This window comes from Camelus bactrianus, chromosome 27 (assembly GCF_048773025.1).
Source record: "Camelus bactrianus isolate YW-2024 breed Bactrian camel chromosome 27, ASM4877302v1, whole genome shotgun sequence".
In the NCBI taxonomy this organism is placed as follows: Eukaryota; Metazoa; Chordata; class Mammalia; order Artiodactyla; family Camelidae; genus Camelus; species Camelus bactrianus.
The window spans coordinates 27,678,906-27,694,934 of record NC_133565.1 but is presented as its reverse complement, the minus strand read 5'-3'; positions in this window follow the sequence as shown (position 1 = coordinate 27,694,934).

Sequence of the window (16,029 nt, the reverse complement as noted above, 5' to 3'; positions counted from 1 at the left end):
GAACAAAAGGCACCAGGACATAGGGGAGAAAAGGGAGGCTGTTCCTGACAGGAGAAATGACCTAAGCAAAGGTGCTGAGGCAGGAACTAAAGAGCTGCATTCAGGGAACAATAGTAGAGGGCTATGGCTGGTGCAAGAGTTCACACGGGGGAGTAACGGAAGGGTAAGTCTACAGAGCCAGGATGGGGGCCAGGTGAAGAGGGTCCTGAGTGCCAGGCAGAGAGGTTATTCAGCAGGCAAAGAGAAAAAAGTTCTGGAAGGATTACCCAGGAAGGTGGGAGGGTGACATGATCCAGGTGGTGTTCAAGAAAAATTAATCTGCCATCAGTGTAGGTGGAAAGAAACTGAAAGCAGGAAGCCAGTTGACTTTAGTAACCCACACACCATTTGATAAGGGCTGGGAGGTGGCTGCTTAACCTGCTCATAGGCTAGAGCCTTCTTCAGCCATTAAGCTCCACACCCTTCCATGGTTAACTTCATTTATCCCTTAGGTCTTGGCTTAAATGTCACTTCCTCCATGAAGACCTCCCTGACTGACTCCAGATTAGGCAGAGTCCCACTGCTGTATATTCCCGTAGACACTCACTTGCTCTGTCATAACTACCCCACCGTGTTGTGTGTGTGTGTGTGTATGTGTGTATTGGGGGGGGGGACCATATAACATAAAATATACCATCTTAATCATGTCTAAGTATACAGTACAGTAGTGTTCAGTATATTCACATTTTTGTGCAACTATCACCACCATCCATCTCCAGAACTCTTTTATCTTGCAAATCTGAAACTCTGCACTCATGAAACAACTCCCCATTTCCTTCTCCCCCATCTCCTGGAAACCACCATCCTACTTTCTGCCTCTATGAATTTATCACTGCCTCATGAATGGAATCATACAATAGTTGTCTTTTTGTGACTGGCTATTTCACTTAGCATAATGTCCTCAAGTTTCATCCATGTGGTAGCATATGACCAAATTTCCATCCTTTTTAAGGAGAAACATATTCCACTGTATACATACCACATTTTGTTTATCCATTCATCTGTTGATGTACCTTTGCAGACTTTAAAACACACACACACACACACACACACACATACACACACAATGAACTCAGAATAGAGTAGAATTGAACAGAATAGATGAAAACATCAGAGTGCACTCTTGTGATAGGGGTAAATACTGAGAGTGAGAGCTGCTTGTCAGAACTCCAATATAATATAATAAGATTAGCAAAATAGGAAGTTAAATTTCTATCATGTCCCCAGAATTTAGAACACAAACAAATCCCTTCTCCATCTTGCACACAGTGCAAGTGTTACGGTGGGTATTGCTGACTTTATATACTGACTCTTCTCACCTTAAACCACCAAAATGAGTGAATGAGGAGCCGTAAAGTGCTAGTTCTCCTGGCCACGTTTCCCCAGGCATTCTTCACTCTGCGGCATCATCTGTCTCAGAATACGCATAGGCTGGCTGCATAGAAGCACTCCTCTTGGCTGCACCATCCTAGAGGCTCTCACAGAACCAAAACGCAGTCCTTTGTTGCGCAGCTTCATTGGCCACTGGAGCCTGGATTTAGTGCCTACTAAGCACCCACTATGAGCCCTAGAGCCCCTTCTCTCCCAGTGTCCTTCATTTCTGGTGCTCCCAGCACCTCATGTTAAAACTTGGACAGGAGTCTTTCCTTTAGAGCAGGTCAGTAGGGGTCTAAGACAGCTGTCTGAAAAGTTTATACCTTGTAGCCACAGGTACATAAGTGTGTGGGGGGGCGATACACCATACACACACACACACACACACACACACACACACACACACACACACACACCCTGGGACCAAGGAAGCAAAGAAGAGAGGTTGCAAGTATTCCTTGATGACTGTGGGATAGAAAGAAGAGGATATCAATAACTGTCACCTCAAATCCTTCCCCTAGTCACTGGCAGAGACAACATGCCCCGCCTTCCACGTTATCACTTTGCTCTGACTATTACACAGATGTTTGGTGGACACAGTTAGCATAACATAAGTGTGCACTGAGGTCCAGAGCCTCCGTGGGTGCAGGGAGGGCCTCTGTTGACCTACGTCTAGTGTGGTTGAATGCCCCCAGGCCCCAGGACTGCACTGGGCCAGGAGCAAAGTCATCAATAAACATCTCTGCCTGAGAGAATAAACTAAATTTGTATAAACAAGAACTATGAGCTGGAAATAACTTACACTGGTAGTTGTTTAATATAATGGCCATATCCCTTGACGTATATACACAGTTCAAAAATTCATAAGGCATTTAAGTTTAGGTAGAAACTGTGGTTGGGAGAAAAATGTATAATATGATTATGCTAATTTTCAATATAGGCAAAAAATAGAAAGTCAAAATTAAAGAATCATATCTAACACTTGCTTGTTGTAAGTGAACTTTAAAATTGTTCCTGGAAATCAGAACACCTTATTGAGATGTAGAGATGATATGAAATTGATACTGAACTTCTAATATAAATTATACATTTGGAAGCAGGACTTTGTCAAAATTGAGTTAAGTTTGCACTTTGAGCCCCTCTCCAACCCTAACCAAATGACAATAGTAGATAAAATGTAAAAATAGAACACTAAAAATGTATAAAATATGCTCAAAAAGAAAATAAGCACTTTCGTGGACTCTACATTTATCAGAAATATAAGTTTACAAGTGGTAAGCAGAGTTGATGGGTTCAAAAGTATCCCATGAAAGATGGGGAACCAAAGCCAGGATCAATGCAGAACAGCACAGATCCAAACACTGAGCAATGACATGGCTTTTCTCAGGTCGGGGATGCCAGGTGGAGCTTCTCCCATCACCATAAGCATGTGGCTTTTCTAAGAGTCATAGGACAAGGTGGCAGTCATAGTCTGTTTTCTCAGGCTTCCTTAATGGGTGAGGGGGTCCCGTCTTAATCCCAGTTTTATACAGTGATACCGTATCTGGTCCCCACTCTTTTTAAATCAACAATGAGTAGATGAATTCATTTCAGATGAAATGACAATGAAAGAGCTACCTGAAAATGACTTTAAGATGTTTTAGGGTCTTCAAAGAGATAAATGAATGAATAACACCCATAAAAAAATAAAGCAATAAAAAGTTATAAAATCAAATAGGCAGTAATGAAGCAAAAACAGGGGAATATGAAAAAGAACTTATAAAAAAAATCTTAGAATTGAAAAATATGTTTATTAATGTAAAATATATTCCTCTATATTGGATACAAAAAGAGAAGTAGAAAATTGAGAGACAGTACCAGAAAACTTACCCAAATCGAGCATAGAAAGATGAATATAAATAACAAAGATCAGTTCAGAAACCCAGGTGATGGATAGAGAGGTTCTAGCCTTTGTTTAATATGAGTCTGAAGTAAAAGAATAGAGCAAATGAGAAGAACAATAGGTGAAGAAATGTTGACGGAGAATTTTTCCTCATGCTGAAAGAACACACCAAATATTGAGCAGGATAACTGAAAATAAGTCATTCCTAAGCACATCATTATGAAACTGCAAAAAATCAAGGATTAGAAAAAAATAAAGCTATGTAAGAGGCAAGACAGACTTCCTGCAACAGAATGTGCTAGATCAACAGTGAACCACTCATCAACAATATCAGAAGCCAGAAGACTTCTAATGGAATATAAAAGCCATCAGTTCAACATTCTTCACACAGCTAAACTATCACTTACAAGTCAGAGCAAAATAAAAGCTTTTTCAGATTTACAAAGTCTAAAGGCTTGTGCCATTCACAGATCCTCACTGAAAAGACTACCAAAGGACTTACTTCAGCAAGAAGAAAAGTGAACCCAAAGGGATGGAAGGAGGTGTGAATAAACACAGAGAACCCAAAATAGGGGAAAATATATTGGTAGATTAACTGTTGAACTTAAGTTTGGGCCAGAAGTTATCTGAAGATGCATAAGATAAAGAGGAAATGTTGAAACATGAGCCAAAACAAAGAAATAATTCACCAGCATTAATAAGAAAGAACTTGGTCTGCTCTAGATTCTCTTTGTTCAGCCATTCAGCAGAGAAGGAATGAGTGACCTACATCTATTGATTGATTTATACTCCAGTCTTATTCCAAGAAAGATTTAGGTGAGCTAACCTGCAGCTATTCCTGGTCTATCCTTCATTTTCAGATCCAGGAACTTCCTAAGGGAGTCACTGGCATCCTTTTGATTGAATCTTTGGCACTAGTCCCAGGGAGGGCTCTCCATATTAAAATGAATCATGGGATATAAGTTTTTAAGCAATCCAGTCCCTCAAGTCTTCCAGACAAACACATTAAAAACTTGTAGAAAAACTCAAGTTCAAAGGAAAAAGGAGCATAAGACCTATGAAAAAATTCTGCAGACACCAAGGGAAAATCTTCCTCCTCAAGCAGGTAAACTTGAAGATAAAGCTGCTTTATATTTTCAGTGACATAAAGGAATTCATTACAACAATCCAGAAACAGATCAGCATAAAAAGAAAATGCAACAAAATTATACCCATAATAGCTGAAATTAGGTCTTAATTAAAAGCAATAAAAGCAGAATGAAAACTACAGAGACTCTATTCATCCAAATAGATGACAATGTGAAGAATGATACACCAAATACAGAATAAATCAATATGAAATATTTAAAGGAATAAACAAAGACAATAGATATTAAAAACAGGACACAGACCTGACAGCCAAACTATGAATAAAACATTCCTGATAAAGAAGGCACAGCTGGTTAGGAATTGATTATCAAAGCTCCCAGAATTTGGAGGGAAAAAAAAACCCTTACATTGGAAACAAGGGGACTCACCAGATTATCACAGATAAGATTAATAAAAAGGAAACAATACTAACACATATCTTGGTGTATTCTTAAACCTCAAAGGAAAAAATAAGCCTATTATCTGATAAATAGTTGGAGAGGGGGAAAAAGTCATATTCAAAGCAGTTAAAAATCAAACTTGCTTCATCTATCTCTTCTGAAATAGTCAATGTTGAAAGAAAAAGGAGAAATATCTACAATCCACTAATATGTAGTTGTGACACCCAAGGATTTCATTCCTAGCCACAGGTTGTTCATAAAACAGGAAAATAAAAAAAAATCCTGATATTTGCAGATACACAAAATATTAATAAGCTCAGTGCCATTTATGCAGAGATTCTTCAAGTGTTTTCAAATCATTGTGGTCAGAATTAGTGAAAGAACTATTAATCAGTAACTTATAATTGAAAATAGTGATTGTTATTGAAATTAAGTCATGTAGATAAGTATTAAAATCCACATAGGGCTTTTACAAGTAACAGGGAAAGGATATTATTTGATGTCTAAATAACTGATACAAATATTGGAACAAAAGAAAAAATACTGTGAAGGAATAAAAAGAGGAAGTTTTATATTGTGGTAGACAGCTTCTAAGGGGGCTCCCATAGTCCAAGTCTTTGTGAAGCCTCCTACCCTGCAATGTGAGCTGGACCTAGTGACACTCTTTTAACAAAATACAGCAGAAGGAATGGGATGTCACTTCCGAGATTAAGTTACAAAAAGATTCTGGCTTCTATCTTGCTCACCATCTCTTGTTCTCTCTGGCTTTCTCCATTGCTTGCTCTGAAGGAAGTACTGACATGTTGGGAACCACCCTATGGATAGACCCATGTGGCAAGAAACCGGTAACTCTTGCAAACAGCCAGCCAGGATCTGACACCTGCCAAAAGCCACATGAATGAGCTTGGAAGTGAATCTTTTGAGCCCTGCCAACAGCCACATGGGTGAGTTAGAAGCAAATTCTCCCCCAGCCTTGGGATGACTGCAGCTGCAGCCAACACATTGACTGCAGTCTTATTTGAGATCCTGACCCAGCTAAACCATGTCCTGAGATAATAAATGTCTGTTGTTTTAAGTCACTTATTTTGTTACACAACAACATATAACCAACATACCTATTGTCTGATTGTATTTTAGATTTTAGAAAAATGGGCAAAAGAAGAGAAAGAAGAGGGAAGCTCAGAAGGGCATAATACTTCTTTTTTCCATGAAAGGGAGTCAAAAGATACTAGCTATGATTAAGTACAGAACAAAAAATTTATAGAACACTTCAAGAAAATTATTACTAGGATTAACAATATGGTGATTGGATTCCAAATAGTCAAAAGTAAACAGAACGTATTTCTTGTGTCAGCACGAAAATAGAAAAGAAACAGAGAGAGCATGTAATGAAATCTCGTAAGTCAGAGCAAGTATAGCAATTAGACCAGGTACCATTTTAGAAAACAAGGACTCTCAGGTTGGTTTATAAAAGGGAATCCAACAATATTCACTTATTTGGTAAACAAATATATCTATTGAGCACCTACTGGGACACCTGATGAACAAGTCTGACCCTATCTGACGTTAAATGTACCAAGCAATTATAACACAGGATAGTAAATACAACAATCAGGGAAGTATAGGACATAAGAAAAGTTCATTGATGTAATCTTTTCTACCTTAGTACTTTCAACCCCTTTTATTTTAAGCCATCCAAATATGAGCACCAACCACCAAACAGCTTCCAAAATTCCCAAGCCCTAACTCTAAAACACATATAAAAAGAGATGATATTGGCCATAATCTCTGATCATAGTGTAGTAAAGTGAGAAAGCATAAGGTTTAATACAAAAAAGTCATTATTAAATTGGAAAGCCTTATATAACATCAAAGAAAAATATTAATAATATAATAAGAGATGATTTAGAAAAAACTATTGTGGATATATTATATAAGAAAATATAGTAAATGTGGCTAATGATACATTCAGAGCTGAATCTGTAGCATGAAATGATTTTTTTAAAAGAATTTAGCATTCAACTTAATGTGCTAGATTTGGAGCACCAAAGAAATCCAAAGGAAAATTAGATTAAGAAAATAATAAAGATAAAGAAGCTGCTTTGAAGGAACAAATAAAATAGACAATATAGTGGCAACTCTAATTAGGAGAATAAAGAAAACAAAATTCGAATAGAGAAAATTGACATGATAGCTATATTTTTTAATTATTATATAACTGCACATAATTATGTCATATTTCATTTAAAAACGGCAATCAGATGGACATTTCACTCTAAAAATAAATAATTGAAAGTAGAAGAAATAGAAAACTTGCAAAGAGTAATAAAGGAAAACAAATAGAAAAAAAAAAAAACTATACAAATAAAACCTCTACCCCCACCAGCAGGTTTCAGGAATAAGTGAATATAGAGATGAAGGCTGTCAAATCTTAGCGAGACAGATAATTTCCATGTTAGAAAACCTTTTCCATAGCACTAGGGAAAATGGGAAGCCACCAATTGATTTTACAAAACAAACATTCCACCTCAGCCAGTAGGGTTATTCTAGGCAGATGAGATAGGAGTGGAGGCACCAAGGCAAGCTTGCTTAGAAAAAACTACTTCGCCCCACAGTGGTCTGCAGGCCTAGGACTATGTATACTGCTTTTCATATTGTATTCGTAGTGTCTAAACCAAAGGTGGCAGAATGTGAAGTATAAACGACAGGTGGCAGAAGACAGAAACTGAGGAACATGAAAAGTGCAGATGGAGGAAGAGGAGCACATGAAGGACACGGAAAAGATCTGGTGAGAGAGGAAGGAGGAGAACCAGGAGCAGGAGATGTCATAGAACTCAGGGAAACTGTGTTCGGCAGAGACTGACACAGCGGAGAACAGTAACACCAATTCCACCATCATTTTGCTTTTCCATCAACACTCAGTCTGGAGTTGAAGCTGAGGGGGCTGATTACAGTATTGATCCAGGTTTGGGATTTGGTTGTTGGGTGCTATAGGATAGTGGTGCCAGGGAGTTACGGGTTATTGGAGAGGGTAATTTGAATAATAGAAACAGAATTCTTACTCCATAGCTAAGAAACAGAGTCCAGGAAGAGACTAGTAGAGAAAACAGAGGAGTCAGGAAACTAGAAGTCTTTATAGGTTCAAAATACAGTGGGGTGTGAACAAAGATGTGAGAAAGGGAAGAGAAGTTGAAGACTGAGGAGGTCAGAGAATTGTAGGGCTAGACTATTAAATAGGTAGACCACACGAACATTGAAATCCAGGAATTAATGAAGGTCCAGGTGCGGCAGAAATTTCTAAGTCAATCCCCAGTGTCAGCAGTGAATGATGGAAAGTGATCAGGAAGTGACAGTTCTGCTGAGGGGCTGCTCACAAGGATAGAGAATGGGTCTGTCATGTCCTCAGACACCAGAATAGTGTGTGGCACATGCAAGGCCTTCAGTGTTATAATTATTTGTGGAATAAACAAATGGCTTTAATCCATCCCCTTTACTAAGCGGATGAGAAAACCAAGGATCCTAAAGGTTAAATGTATTGCTCAAAGCTACACAGCTAGTGTTCAGCTAGCCAGAGCTTCCCAGCTCCTTACAAAACCACACTGAATGTGGATTCCCTTCTCAGCCTTCCCAGAGGCAGCTCATAATTTTATTATTTTATTATCTCAAAACTACTTAAGTGGCATTTGCCATTCCTTGGGTGCTGGGATGGAATATCCTGAAGTTAAATGAATAAACGTTAAATATCTTCCTTGAGGCCTCAAGGGATTTATTCACTCATTGGAAATACATCACATGCATTTTTAAGGCACATCCAAGGAAGCTGGTCCTGTAACCATATCCTAGCTAGTTTGCCAACATTTCACTGTTCTCTCTTCTTCAGGTGCTGTAACACCTGAAGTAACACACAAAATAACACACACACACACATACACACACACGATAGCTGTTCACCCATAGTCACCACAGATTTTCCCATAGACTCTATAGGACTAAAGAAGTTAATTAGCCTTCAGCTACGTAGGTCTGGACTGTTAAAGCCTTCCTATTATCTTTAAAGAAAAATGAAAACATCTCCCCCAAAGGCTATTGTCCATTATGGAATCCAACTGCAGGAGGAGGGTGGTGACATGCTCCTTTTCCCACTGGACCAAAATTTCAAAGCATCAAATGTGTGGTAAATCTAACCAAAGATAAAGATTTGCAGGTGTTTTCTGCATAAAAGCAAGAAGGGCAGATGTATCTGAAACGTGCTTCTGACCAAACAGGACATCTGCAATCCATTAGGAGTGTCCTGAAGAGAGAAAGTGAGAGGGGAGGTTCAGGCAGAAAGTCTGCTCTGCAGAAACGCAAGCGTGAGGATATGTGCGGACCCTTCTGTCAGGATCTGAGGACGCGACTGTTCTAAAAAAGGGTTACCTTTCCAGGGGTAAACTTACATCTCTGCCCAACAACCCAGTTCCTCTTCTCTCTTTCCTTCTATTGCGTTATCTCTGAAATGTCAGTCGCTTCTCTTTACTCAAGTACACCTACATGTTTTAGTATTTAAGACGTGGCAGCCACCTCAGATAAAGAAAACATTCCCCTCTTGGAGTGTGTGGACCTTTCTTTCCCAACGCTCATGGACAGTGATCCGTGTCCTGACTCGGCTTCTCACTCCCACAGAACAAAGCAAAACTGTCACCACAGCATGACTTGCAGGTTACTCACTGGCTGTTGTGTGCCTTGTTTCAGACTCCCAAGGAAACCACTAACTTTTATTAGAAGGTGTATTAACAAAGGCTGTTGCAAAATACCCATGGCTGTGAAAATGATTTGGAGGTGTGTGATTCCTTGAATGGATGTTACAAAGGTCACTAGTTTTTAATGTATAGGATCTATGCCCAGGGCTTGCTTTTGGCCTCCCTTCAAAGTCTTAGAGTAAGCTTCAGTGACTGGGCCCGAATTGAGCATAAAATGTAACCGGGGTGCTCCTTAAATGAGTTCCTTCATGAGCATACCAGGTCTGTTTCCTGTATAATGTCTCTTACTCACTGGCCTTTTGATAAACCATTAGTGCTGGGGCATTTTGTTAATTACTAAACTCCTGGTGACAGACAAAACTGGCCTGTTAAAACTTGTGTTGTAATTTGAGGATTAAAAGCCACACCTCTGGGAAACATCGGTATCAAAACTGATTTGGTGTCAGAGACAAGGTGTTAGAAGCCACGGTTTGACAAAGTGGATTTCCAAGTGTAGTTGGCAATTACATTTTTAGAAGTCTTCAATTATGCCATGTACAAGAAGGTAGTTTTAAGAAGCTACAAGTCAGGAATGTATTTTTAAATCTCTTCATGTATATGTTTATAGGTAAGCCCATGTTTACAAAGCACCTACTGTGTACAGAAGAGCACTGTTCTAGATACAATAAAAATCGACAGTCCCTACCCTCTGAATCTCAAAAGACAAGAAGAAAAGTCTCTTCAAAAATTAAAGTATATAGTCAGTTCATTTCTGGAAAATATTTTACTTAAGACCAAGGAGAAAATCATGACTACAGCAGCAATGGGCTTTGATAAGAAGGATCTCCTCACTTGCCCAGGGTTTGCGGATTGAGGGCCTTGGTTCAGAGGTTCTCTCCCAATGTCATGTAAGAACAAAAGAATGAACAAAGACTGGTATGACAGAGGATACGTGGTATTTCATTTATCCTTTATCCCAGAATAATCTTCCAGTAAAACTGAATGCAAAGTTTCTATATCAGCTGAGAAGCTTTCTGTTGAAGATAAGGGGAAAAAAATCTCAAACCGACTTACATGATAAAAGTGATTCTCTTGTTCACAAATCTAAAAAGGCCAAAGTCTTCACACATGGTTTGATCAAAGCTTCGGCTAAATTTCCCTGCAATAGTCTCAATTCTACTCATTGACATGTGCTCTGTTCCCTTTCTGATTTTCCTTTATTATTCACAAGATGGCTCTGGTAACATCTCCTTTTTCATGACTATGGGGAAAGAACTTGGCTTCTCTTAACTATCAAACAAGAATCCTGAGCCTTGAGCTGACTGGACCTGGAACCAATCCTTGTAGCCAAGAAAAGACCTTGGTGCTGACTGATCTAGGCATTTGTTACTAGACCTGATCACCTGTGGGACTGGGGTTGGGTACCTACCCAGAAGACATAGCTGCTAAATGCTAGAGAAGGAATGAAATGGAAGTTGAGGAGGCAATCACAGCCTAGGATCTGCTACAATCCTTTTTCATGTGTAGACTCTGGATCACTAATTAATTTTTATTCAGTGTCAGAGACGAGGTCTGTAAAGAGAAATCTATTTCCTCTAACTTTAATAAGTCAGAATTTAAAGATGGTTTTACTTTTTCAAAAACATAAAATGCATACTTCTTTTTCATAGCTCTAAGTTTGTTTTTTCATAGCTCTCTTTCCCCTTAAGAATACACTGAAACTCCCAAAGAAATGTTTTTAAAGTTTGATATCAGTTAGTAATTGAGAATGATTTAAAATCCATCCTATAATCCATCTTCCCTAACCCTTCCTTCCCAATTTCCAAAAGCAATATGACCTAATTTGGAATTCTCAGTTATTGTAACCCAAATATTTTCTCCTTCAACTTGAATAATGGGTCGTTAAATTTACAGACGATGCCATGTTCTAAAAGTATTTTTCTGACGCATGTTCACCAGCCCCTCAAAACTCCTAAAACCATCCTGTCCTCGTAAAACTCCCCCCAAATTCATCAACTCAATGTGCAAAATGCCAGTATAAGGATTTTCAACAACCAAGTATTTCTTCTACACTTTACCTAGAAATAAAGCTCCTTGAGTTCAGGGTTGGAATTGTAGTACTGAAATGTCCAGGGAGGAATCCACCGATGATATTTGCTTTCTGTTGCCTTGGTGAAGAGAGAATGGCTGTTTGGAAGGCAAGCCACAGCCTTCTTATGACTGTCATTGATTGTTTAAAGGCCATAGAGGGCAGATTAAATGAGAAGCTAACTTCACACAACCCAGACATGTCAAAACAATGGTAGCCAAATTTGCAACATTTTCTCCAAGCATTACACTTGAAAAAATCATCATAAGCATCCAACTTGTCAGTGTCAGAAATGAATATTCTTTCCCAATTGCAGAAGATGTTACTGATACTCACAAGCTGCATCACATGCAAACGCATTCGGGGAAGCAGTTTAGAATTGGACTTGGGTTAGTTTGCAGTTTGGAATTTACAACTGTATTTATCACTCTTCCTCTTTGAGATTTGGCAGTCTTGGCTACCAAAACCCAAAATGCAAGATATAGTGCATTTCCCTCGATGTAGCAGGAACTTTGGGGCATTTTGTTCTCCTCAGCCCCCTGGCCTTGTGTGAGACGTGGAGAAACAGGAATAGTTCTCTGCCACCAAAACCCTGTGCCACCTTTGGAAAGGTGCTTCCTCTCAACAGGAAGTGGTCCAGTGGCAAGAGGGAAGAAGTTGTGACACCTGGGCCAGGCCTGTGGCAGGCCAGCCTAACCCTCAGCAGGCAGCTGTGGGGGTGGGGGCAGCTTGGCCCAAATGCTGCTTAGTCAGGCTCCAATGCTGAGCTGAGCAGCAGATGTGCCCAGACCTGCCACCACCAGGTGTCTGTGTCTGGGCTGGGAGGTGACGGAGCAAATGTGACTCTTGCCTTTGACTGTTTCCCGACACCGTCTTCAGAGGAATGTGCAAGACTTAAATGAGGCCACCTCAGAAGATTTCTGACAGAGCTACAGCTCTCTGCCCACCCTGCCATGTCAAACACCTGTCCCTCTCCTGCCCCTTTGGCACTCACACAGTCCTCCTGCTAACTGGCCCTGGGCTAGCTCCTCCTCCAGGCCACTGGTAAGCTCAGGTAGGAGGCGGCTACCCACCTGCCCTGCTGTAATACCCTGTTCCCATCAGTAGTGCCTAAACCTCCATAGCTAAAGATTTTTTGTTTCCTTTTTATTACAACAATCCCATGATTGAAAATACCTTTTTTTAATTAAAAGAAATTTTTTTCAAGCTCCCCTACTGGGGGAAAAAAATTTCTTGTGAGAATTAGTTTTCCAAGGAAAGGCTATTCTGTATTTCACAGAACCATTAACAACTATATGGAGTCTTATCAGGGTATAAATACTGTAAGATTACCAGCCCATTAGTGGACTCGGAATCCAACACAAAAAAAGTTATTACTAATCTCTGTGTGGCTTTTGAGAATTCCATTTAAAGCTCAGGTGGGCTGTGAGCCATTCACCATCAGAAGTGATATTCACTCTACAAACATTTATTGCACACCTACTATATACTTGAAGCCCAGGCCTCAAGAAGACATCACTGTATATAGCAGAGGGTGCAAATGAACAATACATAGACCAGATTCAGCCTGCAAACATATTTTGTTTGACTCACACCATATTTATCAAAAATTTGAATTAGTTGCCAACTTTTAAATATCAGAATACTTCCAGCTTCTCTTGAAAACTCAGGAAATCTGGCAAAACAGAGCTCACATTCCCAGCTGATGACAAGGAGAATAACAACTAATCACTTCACACAGGCACTGGCTCTCAGAGGGTCCACACAACCCCCACCTGCCCTGCTTCCCCCGACTCAACCTGCCCAGCCCCTCAGCACATGCCAGTGGGTCTCAGGATGGGCACACCCACCCTGGAAAGGCCTCGCTCAGGGACCAACCAACCCAACCAAGCCTTCCACTTAAGAATAGCTGCTTTGTGCCTCCAGAAGAACAGGTCACAGGAATTTTCTTATTTTGTGCCTTTTCAACTCTTACCCTTTCTAGTCAAGATTTTTTAAATTCCTGGTATTAGGGAAGACATTCTGTTTTTCATACTCACTACAAGAAATTGGACACAAACGAAAAGTGGCAAGGGTAAAGCACATAAGCACACAGAAGCAAAAAGGGAGGATTATGAGAACAGGCAGGCCCACAGAATGCCCCATTTGCCAGATGAAGAAGCTGAGACCCAGAGACAGGAAAGTCATGCCCAGGTCCCATTACTGACCAGTAGGAGAAGAGAAGTGTGATCTGGATGGTCTTTACCCAGCTGGTGCCATATTCTTTTCTATATGCAAGGGTGGTTTCTCTGTTCCAGCTTCTGCTTACATGTTTCCAACGAGTGGCAGAGAAGCCCATCAAATCTGGGAATAAATATGAGGACTGATTTCAGAGCTCACACTTACCAGTATATGATTCTAAATGAATCTGCAGAAGATTAATTAGCAATTTTCATCTAGACCTACTGATTCCACATACGTGGGTCCAAATTGTCATATTTGAAGAAATGTGTATGTGGCTCCCAATGGTACATGTTAAGAGAGGCAGGCTATTTTCAAGTTTTCAAATTTTGTATTGCCAGAAATCCTCCCTGTTTGTAAAGAGAAATAGAGTTAAACAGGTTGATCCTGATATTTGTTGCTAGTGGAAAATTTTACTAAAACTAGTGCTATTGCAACAAACACAAAGATACTGACCAAAACCTTCAATTCGACAGATTAAAGGTATTTAAGTGGGCCATTGCCTAGGTCTTACACGTTTCAGTGTATTTATAATGAGTATATATGGCCATTTAATAATACTCCAAGGACTCCTCTGGTAACACATTTAAATCAGTACAAAAATCAGTTTTATGTGCAGCAGAAAGGGAAAACAGAGTTTACAGAACAGAAGCTGTCTTATTTGGCCCTAGCAACCTAACCAGGGACAGGTTTCATACCTACTTTTAAAGATGAGAACAGTGAGGTCAAGAAAGCTGACTTCCTCAGCCAGTTTTCAATTGCTGGGAACTAGGTACACCCTAATCATTCTAACTCTAAAACCTGAGATTTGTCTGCTATAGCAACTCATAACACAGAAGCCACTAAGATGAGTAATAACCAAAGAAGTTAAGACAAAGACGCATCACAATCAAGTTAGAGAATGTAATAAGCACAATAAGAGAGGCAGATACAAGTGCTTGGGGGTCAGAAGAGGACAAAGGCACATGATGTGGAGGGTTGGTGGATCAGGGAAGGCTTCTGAGAAGTGGTGACATTTGAGAAAGGTCTTGAAGGATGCATTGTGTTACAACAGGCAGAGAAAAGGAGCAAGGAGAAAGGCCTGAAAGCTAAAAGCAAGAAAGACAAGAAGAGGAGCAAGTAGAAAAGCCCAAAAGCTGGAGGTGGGGAGGAGGGGCCACAAAAGAACACAAGGTAAGCGGTTTAGGTTTGGAATTCACAAAGCAAAGCTTCATATTACAGTTTGCCATATGAAAAAAAAATGAATCTTCCCAACACCTGTAAGGCAGGGGCAGAGGCCATCACATGAGTCCAGGCAACCGCATACCTGCAAGAAAGGGTACCCAGGACACTCACCTGGCCAGAACGCCAGATATGTGTGTCCAGCTTGCAGGGCACAGGAAGCAGGGGCTCTCTGGACCCCATGAAGCCCAGATACCCATACTTTCTTGCACATGCATCCTGGTCCCTCCTTTCCCTTCTCTTCCACTTAGAGGCCTGCGTCGTTCAGAGTCAGAACCAGCACCCTCTGTCTGAATGACTGCAACTCACTTCTTTTTCCTTTCATCTCACATCTTTTTCCACAAGGTGGAAGGATTGGTTTCCCTCCAAGGATCTCCACTAGCAGGCTGGCAGGTAGGATAAATTGGGGTAGAAGGAAGCAGGATCCCCCAAGTCCAGCCTTCAGAGAATCCTATTGGGGAACTGAAAAGGGAGAGAAGGCCTGATTCTCCTCAGGTTCTGTGTCTGCCCCAGTGCGGTGCAGAAAAAAAGCTGGATCCCGCTTCAGCAGCTGTGGGCCATCTCTGTCAGCTCCCAGGGCTGAAGCCTGCTCTGTCCCCAGGACAGGAAGCCGGTTCTCCCCGCAGGCCCCTCCCCATCTGCTCTTGGGGGCCAAGCTCCTGTTTGGTTTCTCAGGACATTTAATTTCGTTTTATCCTTAGCACCCAATAAGAGAGGTGAAAACTTAATTCCATTTTACAACGGTAGCAACCGAGGCTCAGAGAGTTCACTTGTCTTAGGAAAGTGGTAAAGCTGGGACTATAACTCCTTAGAGCCCAGAAGGGAAGGTGGGGTGCTTGTTCGAATTCGCAATAAACTCTCCTGGGGACCCCCTTTCTCCACAGCCTGGACACGTCCCCACACTTCCTCTGGAAATAAAGTCTGGTGGCGAGGCTGGCACAGCCCTCTTGTTGGCCG